Raw genomic sequence first — 12,281 nt, 5'->3', positions numbered from 1 at the left:
GTTCCAAATAGGAAAAGGAGTTCGTCAAGGGTGTATATTGTCACCCTGTTTATTTAACTTATATGCAGAGTACATCATGAGAAACGCTGGACTGGAGGAAGCACAAGCTGGAGTCAAGATTGCCGGGAGAAATATCAATAACCTCAGATATGCAGATGACACCACCCTTATGCCAGAAGGTGAAGAGGAACTCAAAAGCCTCTTGATGAAAGTGAAAGTGGAGAGTGAAAAAGTTGGCTTAAAGCTCAACATTCAGAAAACGAAGATTATGGCATCTGGTCCCATCACTTCATGGGAAATAGATGGGGAAACAGTGTCAGACTTTATTTTTCTGGGCTCCAAAATCACTGCAGATGGTGACTGCAGCCATAAAATTAAAAGACGCTTACTCCTTGGAAGGAAAGCTATGACCAACCTAGATAGCATATTCAAAAACAGAGACATTACTTTGCCAACAAAGGTTCGTCTAGTCAAGGCTATGGTTTTTCCTGTGGTCATGTATGGATGTGAAAGTTGGACTGTGAAGAAGGCTGAGCACCGAAGAACTGATGCTTTAAAACTGTGGTGTTGGAGAAGACTCTTGAGAGTCCCTTGGACTGCAAGGAGATCCAACCAGTCCATTGTGAAGGAGATCAGCCCTGGGATTTCTTTGGAAGGAATGATGCTAAAGTTCAAACTCCAGTACTTTGGCCACCTCATGTGAAGAGTTGACTCATTGGAAAAGACTCTGATGCTGGGAGGGATTGGGGGCAGGAGGAGAAGGGGACGACACAGGATGAGATGGCTGGATGACATCATTGACTCAATGGATATGAGTCATTGTGAACTCTGGGAGATCATGATGGACCGGGAGGCCTGGAGTACTGCGATTCATGGGGTCACAAAGAGTTGGACACGACTGAGCAAATGATATGATCTGATAGCATTCCAGTCTTTTTCTTTCAGTGAAGTCACACTCTGGGTTTTCTTCTGGATATTCCTTCTTACTATCTTTTGCATTTTCTTTTGAAAATTTCAGTGTTTTAAAAAATCTTAAATGTCAGGTTCTCCAGGATTCTCCTTTAAGTCTCTCTGATCTCGCTATCTGTATGCCCCCAATACATTTGCTGATTATTTATGAATCTTGGTCTTCAGCTGAAGCCTGTCTCCTGAGTACCAGATCAATTCAGCTACTAAAATCTCCACAGGAATCTTATATTCAGCACATATAAAAATTAACTCATATTCGCCTCCCTAAGCTGATTGTATATTCTTTAGTTCAAACTTACATAGCATGGCCAATGAAGAACTCCAGAGGCCATTATTCATTTTGCAGTAAGCAAGGGAGGACAGTTAATATAAAATTCAACTTAAAGCTGTGCCCCTCCGGATTTGTATAATATGGTCATCTATCCTATATCTGAGTTAAAATCCCATATGTTATGTTGGATTCTGCTCTCCATGACACCCTGTCAAGCACTGTCAACTCCAATTTCTAATTCTCTTGTAGTCCCATCCTCCTCCCAATTTCCAGTGCAACTCCTCCTCCTAGACATCTCCTGATTCTTTTAATATGAAGCCCAAACTTCACACAATTTAGAATTTTCAGGTACTGTCTTATTTTACCACTCTGGCTTCAACTCTAGCTACTCTTTCTTAGTACTCAACAATCAAGTTGTACCGCACGTTTCTGAACCATGCTATGCATTCTCTTACCTCTAGGCTTCTAGTCATGCTTTTCACTCTCCTTGGAATAATCTACTTATTCTTTTCCCTAGGAAGGCTTAGTTTAATCTTCCATAATGCAGACTCTAGACAAGAACATGATTTCAAGAGGTTTATGTAGGAGATAATCTCAAAAGAAATGATAGAAGAGTGGGTGAAACAGAAGGAAAGGAAGGTGAAACAGAGTATCTTAGTGATCATGTTACCAGTATAGGCAGTGGGAACTCAATTACACTGGGAACTTTTGGGATATAACATAGAGTACATCTCAGAACAGTCCCACATAAAAAACAAATTAAGAGTTCTCTGAGCTTGCAGTACCTTTCTCTTCCCCTTGGAGGGTTCTTGGCTTTTTTCCCCAGCATGGCTCCCAAACACCAGTTTTCACTTCCACTCCAAGCTAAGAAACTGAAAACAGTGAGGCTGACTCTTGCCTTCAGGCCAGATGAGGCATCTGCTTCTTCAAACTTGCTGAAGGAAAAAAAAGAACAGCAAGAAGCAATCGAACATATTAATAAAGTACAAAATGAAATAGACAGACTTAATGAACAAGCCAGTGAAGAGATTTTGAAAGTAGAACAGAAATATAATAAACTTTGCCTACTGTTTTTTTCAGAAGAGGTCAAAACTGACTGTCAAAATCCCAGATTTGGGGGTAACAACATGTGTTAGCCATCCACAAGTGTCTGCACTGCTTGGAGAGGAGGATGAAAAGGTGCTGCATTATTGGACAACAGTTGAAGTGACAGAATTTGAAGACATTAAATCAGGTTACAGAATAAATTTTTATTTTGATGAAAACCCTTACTTCAAAAATAAACACATGTATACCTGTGGCAGATTCATTTTGATGTTTGGCAAAACTAATACAATTATGTAAAGTTTAAAAATAAAATAAAATTTAAAAAAATAAAATAAAATAAACTTCTCTCCAAAGAATTTCATCTGAATAAGAGTGGAGATCCATCTTCAAAGTCCACTGAAATTAAATGGAAACTTGGAAAGGATTTGATGAAATGATCAAGTCAAACACAGAATCAAGCCAGCAGGAAGAGACAGCATGAGGAACCAGAAAGCTTCTTCACCTGGTTTACTGATCATTCTGATGCAGGTGCAGGTGAGTTAGGAGAGGTCGTCAATGATGATATTTGGCCAAATCCGTTACAGTACTGTTTGGTCCCTGACATGGATGAGAAAGGGGAAGGAGAAGAAGATGATGACGATGATGTAGAGGAAGAAGATTGGGAGATATTGATGATGAAGGAGATGAGGATGAGGAAAGGTGAAGAAGATGACTGATGGAACACTGATGGATTCCAGCCTTTTAAAATTCCCTCCAGTCCCTGGGAGCAAGTTGCAGTCTTTTTTTTTTTTTTTTTTTTCCTTCTCCTCTTGTGCTCAGTTGCCCTCTTTTTGAGGTCTCTTTTCTCCTTTATACCATGGTTCACAACTTATTTTGGGGGGAAATATCTTCAGCAGAATTCAGTGGGAAAAGAGTCTCTACCCCTTCCTTTTCCAAATTCATTTTTATCCCTTCCTGTCTCAATAAGAACTTTATGGGATCAATACCACCATGCTTTGCGGGGAGTAGGGGGAAGAAACCCTCCAGCTCCCTTAGCTCTGCTGGAAACTGGAGGGTGCTAGGCCCTGTGCAGTAGTGCATGGAATTCTAGCTTTTTTCCTCCTTTCTCCATATATTGGGCTCAGATATAACATTGTGTCTCTGTGTGAATATGGACAGTTAGCATTTACCAACATGTATCTGTCTAATTTCTCTTGTTTAAAAAGAGAAAAAGAAAAAAAAAAGCTTTAAAAACTGGGGTTATAGAAGGTCAACAAATGGTCAGTTTGAGATGTTTGAATGGGTTATGTGGGCATTTTGACAACATGGCTTCTCCTTTGGCATGTTTAATTGTGATGTTTAATGGACATCCTTGCACTTAAGATGACACTTTTAAAATAAAATTATTTCCTAATGATGACTCGAGCCCTCCTACTCAATGGGAGAATCAGCAGAGCCTGTAGGATCTTATTTGCAGTTGACATTCTCTACTGTAATTTTGTTCCTGTTTATTTTTAAAATTTTCTTTTTGTTTCACTAGAAAAGAAAGATAATGCTCAGTTTTAAATGTTAAAAGTGTACAAGTTGCTTTGTTACAATAAAACTAAATGTGTACGTGCACACACACACACACACACAAAGCAAATTAGCCGGGCTACCCATTTTCCATGTTTTCTCCCTCTTTAACTGAGAACATTTCCTGAGGGATCATTTCTCCAACCTGACCATGGACAGACAAGGTGGACTTGAGAAACCTCTAAAGTAGAGCATGGCAGCTGTTAGAAGTAGAAGACCATCAGCATGCACTGGGAGCACATATAGGAAACCAAATCTAGTCACTGATACTCCTTTAATATTTCTCTCCTGTGTAACTTTAAGTTCTTTATTACTTTTCTCTTGTTAATTAGCACATCTTAGTGTGAGAAATTACAGTTAAACAGTAAGTCACTATAGCCATGTGTCTAGTTCAACATGGTTTCCCTAAAACCTGGCCCTGAGTAGATACTTCCTGTACCTTTTGACTGAAATCTCCTTTGTTGAATGGGTATTTTAAGTTTGGTAGCAGTAACTACATACCTTTAAAGATTAGTCAAGATACTGTAGACTTTGCTTTCTTCCTTTCTGCCTCATTCAGGTAGAATGATTGGTATTTGGAAATGACTTTGCAGTAAGGTGCAAGTCACTGTTGAAATATCAAAAAGTAATTGCTAAAACATGGTTTTCTTATACTATGTAACCTGTATCATTTCTATATCATTAACCTTCCATCCTGAAAAGTTGTTTCAAATACTTCCTTCAAATGCTCACTTTTGACAAATGCCAGAAGACAAACATTTATGCTATAAAATAAGTGGAAATGTCATTTTTAATATGTTCCAAGTGTTTGGTATTTGTACAAATTGGGTCTAATTGTATCATCTGGTGAGATTTCCTCTCCAAAGACAACTAATTGGAATAGCATGATTGTAACAGTGAGTTCTGGGTGAAATAACCAGACATTTCCAGTCTGAATGAATGGCTTTTGTGTCAAACATTGAAAAGCTGAACCATTATATGCTGTTTTCAGATTTATGTTGCCCAAATGGAGTTATCTTGTTTTTCTTCACAGCTTCCAATTTTTAAAATTTATTTATTTTAATTGGAGGCTAACTACTTTACAGTACTGTAGTGTTTTTTTTCCATACATTGACATGAATCAGCCATGGGTGTACATGTGTTCCCCACCCTGAACCCCCCACCCACCTCCCTCACCATCCATTTAGCAGGAAAAGTCATTACTTCCTTCCTTGGCACCAAATATATTATGGGTCCTGTGACTGAAAGGGTCAAGTCCATTTTCTCTACATTAAAAACATTAATGCAAACATGTGTTTGTTTCTCATTTTTTATACCTTGATGGTAACATTAAATTATATTTAGAAGTTCTAGTTATTTCTATGTGACAATCACCATGTTTGGTATTTCACACATAAAATCATTAATTTACCCCTTAGTGAAAATGAGATACTTATACATATAGAAAGAGATTTAGATTGAAAAATTTATGCAAAGCCAGTAGAGCTAAAACTAGCATGTGATTCAAGTCTAATTCAAAGCTAGGACCCTTATCCTCTACATATTGCTGATTTTTCCATCCTTCCTCTAGAGCCAAAACTCCTTCAGATACTAATAAAGAGCATTTGACTATAGTCTTGAAATTTCTCTGTTTCACAGATGAGAAAACTAAGGTCAGTTCAGTTGATCAGTCATGTTTGACTCTTTATGAACCCATCGACTATAACATGCCAGGCGTCCCTGTCCATCACAAACTCCGGAAGCTTGCTCAAACTCATATCTATCGAGTAGGTGATGCCAACAATCGTCTCATCCTCTGTTGTCCCCTTCTCCTCCTGCCTTCAATCTTTCCCAGCATCAGGGTCTTTTCCAATGAGTCAGTTCTTCATATCAGGTGGCCAAAATATGGTAGTTTCAGCTTCAGCATCAGTCCTTCCAATGAATATTCAGTACTGATTTCTTTAGAATAGACTAGCTTGACCTCCTAGAAGTCCAAGGGACTTTCAATAGTCTTCTCCAAAACCACAGTTCAAAAGCATCAGTTCTTCAGTGCTCAGCATTTTTTATGGTCAAACTTTAACATCCGTACATGACTAGTGGAAAAACCATAACTTTGACCAGAGGGAACTTTGTTGGCAAAGTAATGTCTCTGTTTTTTAATATGCTGTCTAGGTTGGTCATAACGTTCCTTCCAAGGAGTAAGCATCTTTGTGTTTCAGGGCTGCAGTCACCATCTGCAGTGATTTTGGAGCCCCCAAAAATAGACTCACTGTTTCCATTGTTTCCCCATCTCTTTGCCATGAAGGGATGGGACTGGATGCTATGATCTTCATTTCTTGAATCCTGAGTTTTAAGCCAACATTTTCAATCTCCTCTTTCACTTTCATCAAGGGGCTCTTTAGTTCCTCTTCACTCTCTACTGTAAAAGTGGTGTCATCTGCATAGTGAAGTCGCTCAGTCGTGTCCGACTCTTCGCGACCCCATGGACTGCAGCCTACCGGGCTCCTCCATCCATGGGATTTTCCAGGCAAGAGTACTGGAGTGGGGTGCCATTGCCTTCTCCAGTCATCTGCATATCTGAGGTTATTTATATTTCTCTGAGCAATCTTCATTACAGCTTGTGTTTCATCCTGCCTGGCATTTCTCATGATGTACTCTGCATAGAAGTTAAATAAGCAGGGTGACAATATACAGTCTTGACATACTCTTTCCTAATTTGGAACCAGTCCATTATCCCATATCCAGTCCTAACTGTTGCTTCTTGACCTGCATACAGATTTCTCAGGAGGCAGGTAAGGTGGTTTGGCACTCCCATGTCTTGAAGAATTTTCCACAGTTTGTGGTGATCAACACCAGCAAAGTCTTTGGCATAGTCAATAAATCAGAGGTAGAGGTTTTTCTGGAACTCTCTTGCTTTTTTGATGATCCACAGATGTTCACAATTTAATCTCTGGTTCCTGTGCCTCTTCTAAATCCAACTTGAACACCTGAAATTTCACAGTTCATGTACTGTTGAAGCCTCTCTTGGAGAATTGTAAGCATTACTTTGCTACTGTGTGAGATAAGTGCAATTGTGCAGTAGTTTGAACATTCTTTGGCATTGCCTTTCTTTGGGATTGGAATGAAAACTGACCTTTTTCTAGTCCTGCGGCCACTGCTGAGTTTTCCAAATTTGCTGGCACATTGCACAGCATCATCTTTTAGGACTTGATAGAGTTCAGCTGGAATTCCATCATCTCCACTACCTTTGTTCATAGTGATTCTTTCTAAGGCCCACCTGACTTTGGACTCCAGGATGTCTGGCTCTAGGTGAGTGATCACACCATCATACTTATCTGGGTCATGAAGATCTTTTTTGTATAGTTTACTGTGTATTCTTGCCACCTCTTCTTAATATCTTCTGCTTCTGTTAGGTCCATGCCATTTCTATTCTTTACTGAGCCCATATTTGCATGAAATGTTCCCTTTGTATCTCTAATTTTCTTGAAGAGATCTCTAGTCTTTCCCATTTTACTGTTTCCTCTATTTCTTTGCATTGACCATGGAGGAAGGCTTTCTTACCTCTCCTTGCTATTCCTTGGAACTTTGTAATAACATGTGTATATCTTTCCTTTTCTCCTTTACTTTCTGCTTCTCTTCTTTTCTCAACTATTCTCTTCAGACAATCATTTAGCCTTTTTGCATTTCTTTTTCTTGTATCTGCTACTGTAGACAAAATCCCCTAGAGGAAATGGAGTAGTCCTCATAGTCAACAAAAGAATCTGAAATGCAGTTCTTTGTTGCACTCTCAAAAATGACAGAATGGTCTATGTTCATTTCCAAGGCAAACCATTCAGTATCACAGTAATCCAAGTCTATGCCCTGATCACTAATGCTGAATAAGCTGAACAGTTCTATGATGACCTCCAAGACCTTCTATAACTGACACCCCCAAATATGTCCTTTTTATCATACGGGACTGGAATGCAGAAGTAGGAAGTTAATAGATACCTGCAGTAACAGGCAAGTTTGGCCTGGGAGTACAAAATGAAGAAGCACAAAGGCTAAGAGTCTTGCCAAGAAGACACACTGGTCATAGCAAACACCCTCTTCCAACAACACAAGAAATGACTCTACACATGGGCATAGCCAGATGGCCAATACTGAAATCAGATTGATTATGTTCTTTGCAATTGAAGATGGAGAAATTCTATACAGTCAGCAAAGACAAGACTTGGAGCTGACTGTGATGCAGATCATGAATTCCTTGTTGCAAAATTCAAACTTGAATTGAAGAAGGTAGAAAAAAAACAGTGGACCATTCAGGTATAAACTAAATCAAACCTCTTACAATTATACAGTAAAATTGACAAATAGATTCAAAGGATTAGATCTGATAGAGTACCTGAAGAACTATGGATGGAGGTTTGTGACATGGTACAGGAGGCCATTATCAAAGCCATCCCCAAGAAAAAATAAATGTATATATAATTTGGGATAGAAATTGAATAAAATTTTATGGAATAAAAAGTGTAAGAGTTTAATTACGTCATAAAAAATCTTATTGGATTCTGATCAGCATTCTTATTTAATGATAATTTTGAACCTTGATTGATTTTTCTATTGTATTGGTAACTCTTTCTACCTTGGTATCATATGAAAAAATGGCAGATGCTTTTGTATCTCTATCAGCATCATAAAACTCAGTTGTAGTTCAGTTCAGTTCAGTCGCTCAGTGGTGTCCTTCTCTTTGTGACCCCATGAATCGCAGCACGCCAGGCCTCCGTAACATAAAAAGGGAGCTGATCTGAAAGGCAGACAATGATTGTGTTGAGACTATTGGAATAAAATAGCTTGCTGTAGAGAAATCAAGATAAAGGATCTAATTATGCAATTTTTATTTACATTGTATCTGCATCTATGTGTTGAGGAAGTATATAATGCAAAACTTAAGAAGGTAATAACCAGAATCATAAGCTAAAATTATTAAGTACTTACTTTGAGACATATAGTTCGAAGTGCCTTAAGAATATCAATTCACTCGATCCTCATACAAGTCTATCGAATAAGCACCAGCAATTGACCCCATTTTACTGATAGGTACAGAAATACTGATTAATTTTCTGAAGGCCACACAATCAATAAGAGCAAAGTCAGGATTTAAATCCAGGAAGTTTGGCTCCAAAGTCCATGTTTAACAGAGAAGAACAAACTTGACTAGCTCTAACCTTAGTGCTCCTTTGCCTGTGCTTAGTCATGCTGGGTCTGCAACTTTGTCTAGTCAAACAGTAAAAGAACATTCCCTATAGCTTAAAATATACATAATAGCCTTTTCTCAAGGCTCTGCCTCCCAGGCTTGACCTTTAAGCCATAATACTTTTCATTCACTTACAGATAAAAGGCTGGAGAACAGAAAATAACACTTGCCTTGGTGAGAGTTTGCAGGAACACAGTGACCAGACCTAACTGGACAGCTGCAAAAACAAAGAATTATCACATTCCCTCTGGGATCTGGTCAGCACCAGGAGTTCTGCAACAACCAACTGCATCCCCTTTCCTTTTGGTACAAAAGAAGCTTGGTTTCTAACTCTGGTAAGATGGTTCTTTGGGACACTAATCCATCATCTATTTCTGCTGGCCTTCTGAATAGTCTCTATTCGTTGCCCCATCGCTTCTTCTCTCTGTATATTGGCCTGCATGCAGTGAGCAATGCAAGCTTGGGCTTGGTAACACATGTATTAACCTTTAGACTGCATGCCAACAAGCAGATTATGGTTTAAGTCAAGGGGCCAAATAACTTTAATACAAGTCTCAATAAGTTTTGGCAAAACAATTTGGCAAGAAAGATCAAAGTAATGAATGATGCCAAAGGCTTAATGAAGATCACAACTTTTAAAATAGGCCTTAAGGATGGATTTAATTTTTGTAAGCAGGGACGGTTTGAGGACAAATGAAATTACAAAGAATAGGTATCTTAAGCAAAAACAAAAAACTAAGAAGTTGTTAAAGATTGGGGAAGACTGAAAGCCCATCATGGTCTGCATGTTAGAGGAGTAGCAGGAAATAAAGTTACCAAGATGGTTATGCAAACAGCAATGAACCTGGGAGAAGACGGTCAAGCCTCAATTATGCTATTTACATACTGGATGACCTTGATCAAGATCAGTAATCTCTCTTGGCTTCAAGTGGTTTTGCAAAGTCCCACCTAACACTGTTGTTTTGAGGATTAAATGAGAATCCAAATGTTGTAGAATGTTGATTGTGATCTGTGACCATATTGTGGAAACATGTGACTATCATATGGAAGGGATGTCACTAAAGACTTCTAAGAAGGTGAATTAGAGAGTGGTATGACCAGAATTGCCTAGAGCCCAGTCCAGAGTAGGTATAGGTTAAACTGGAATGTGAAGAGCAGGGTTAAAGACTGGGAAATGTGTTAATAGTTTATTAAATTTGGTTGAGATATAATGAGGATCCAAACTCAGTACTAACAATTGGGCTTGAAATAAACAGAGACTTCAGAAACATTACAGAATTATACAAAACTGATTTCATGCTTGATTTTGATGGAAATGGAGGGGAAAAAAAAGAGTACTCTACCATAATTCTGAAACTTAAGACCAAGTGAGTAAGAGAATGTGTTAGTTGCTCAGCCATGTCTGAATCTTTGAGACCCCATAGACTGTAGCCATCAGGCTCCTCTGTCCATGGAATTCTCTAGACAAGAATATTGGAGTGGCTAGCCATCACCCTTCTCAAGGGGATCTTCCTGGAGATCATCAAGAGCCTCTTGATGAAAGTGAAACAGGAGAGTGAAAAAGTGGGATTAAAGCTCAACATTCAGAAAACTAAGATCATGGCATCCGGTCCAATCACTTCATGGCAAATAGATGGGGAAACAGTGGAAACAGTGGCTGACTTTATTTTGGGGGCTCCAAAATCACTACAGATGGTGATTGCAGCCATGCAATTAAAAGACACATACTCCTTGGAAGGAAAGTTATGACCAATCTAGACAGCATATTAAAAAGCAGAGACATTACTCTTCCAACAAAGGTCCATCTTGTCAAGGCTATGGTTTTCCCAGTAGTCATGTATGGATGTGAGAGTTGAACCATAAAGAAAGCTGAGTTCCAAAGAATTGATGCTTTTGAACTGTGGTGTTGGAGAAGACTCTTGAGAGTCCCTTGGACTGCACAGAGGTCCAACCAGTCCATCCTAAAAGAAATCAGTCCTGAGTGTTCATTGGAAAGATTTATGTTGAAGCTGAAACTCCAATACTTTGGCCACCTGATGCGAAGAGCTGACTCATTGAAAAAGACCCTGATGCTGGGAAAGATTGAGGGCAGGAGGAGAAGGGGACAACAGAGGATGAGATGGTTGGATAGCATCACCGACTCAATGGACATGAGTTTGAGTAAACTCAGGGAGTTGGTGATGGACAGGGAGGCATGGAGTGCTGTGGTCCATGGGGTCGCAAAGAGTCAGACACAACTGAGTGACTGAAATGAACTGAGCCATTACCCTTCTCCAGGGGATCTTCTTGACTCAGGGATTAAACCCAGGTCTCCTGCACTGCAGGCACATTCTTTACTATCTGAGCCACCAGGAAAGTGCCAAGTAAGAGAGTAATTATCAACAAAAGAAAATCTTGATGAAGAAAAGTTTTTCTTGAGAAAGAACATGAGTTACGTTCAAGGAACTGGTGAGAACTCTTGGTTAAGTTATCCTGCAAGCATTGAATATGTACATTTGTAGCCAAGGAAAGAGGTAAGGACGATAGGGTATATGGCAGACAGAATAGTGAACTCTTAGTGATATTCATATCGTAATGCCCCAAACCAGTGAATATGTTAGATTATGCAGCAAAAAGAAATTAAATTTGGAAGGAGATGTAATCAAGCTTGATAATCAGCTGAATTTTAAATAGGGAGATTATCCTGGATTACCTGGGTAGGTTCCATATAATCACAATGATAAAGGAAGACAGAAGAGATTGTTGGAGTTACATGATGTGAAAGGATCTCAACTAGCCATTGCAGGCTCTGAAGACAAGAAAGGGGATCTCAAGCCGAGGAATGTGGGCTTTTTAGACACTGGAAAGGGCAAAGAAAAGGACCTATCCTTTAGTGCCTTCAGAAAGGAACATGGGTGCCAACAACAATAAGGCCCAGATCAGATCCCTAATCTACAGAAATTGTAAGGTGATAAACGTGTGTTTTCTATACCAGTAAGCTTGTGGTACCTTTTACAGTGGCAACAGAGAACTGATACAAAGTGATTTTGGAAAACTCAGGATGGAGAAAATGGCCAGAAATGGTGTGAGTTCTTCCTGAAAGTGACCTGTGAAACACATGTGGTTACAGCCTGTCAGGAAAGCAGGCACAGTGGAAAGCCCTTAGCATGAGTCTGCAAATTTCTTATTTTATGACTGGTTATTGGAAACTTAGGAGAATAAAAATTACTTCATTTGCATCAAAAA

General features: G+C 39.1%; 1 pseudogene; it reads left to right on the top strand.

Annotated features, from left to right (window-relative positions):
* The first annotated feature begins 2,067 nt into the window (after positions 1-2,067).
* Positions 2,068-11,169, top strand: LOC102391614 (annotated as a pseudogene).
* The last annotated feature ends 1,112 nt before the right edge of the window (positions 11,170-12,281 follow it).

The sequence above is a fragment of the Bubalus bubalis genome, chromosome 3 (genome assembly GCF_019923935.1).
Source record: "Bubalus bubalis isolate 160015118507 breed Murrah chromosome 3, NDDB_SH_1, whole genome shotgun sequence".
NCBI lineage: Eukaryota > Metazoa > Chordata > Mammalia > Artiodactyla > Bovidae > Bubalus > Bubalus bubalis.
This window is presented reverse-complemented; position numbering and strand designations above follow the sequence as displayed.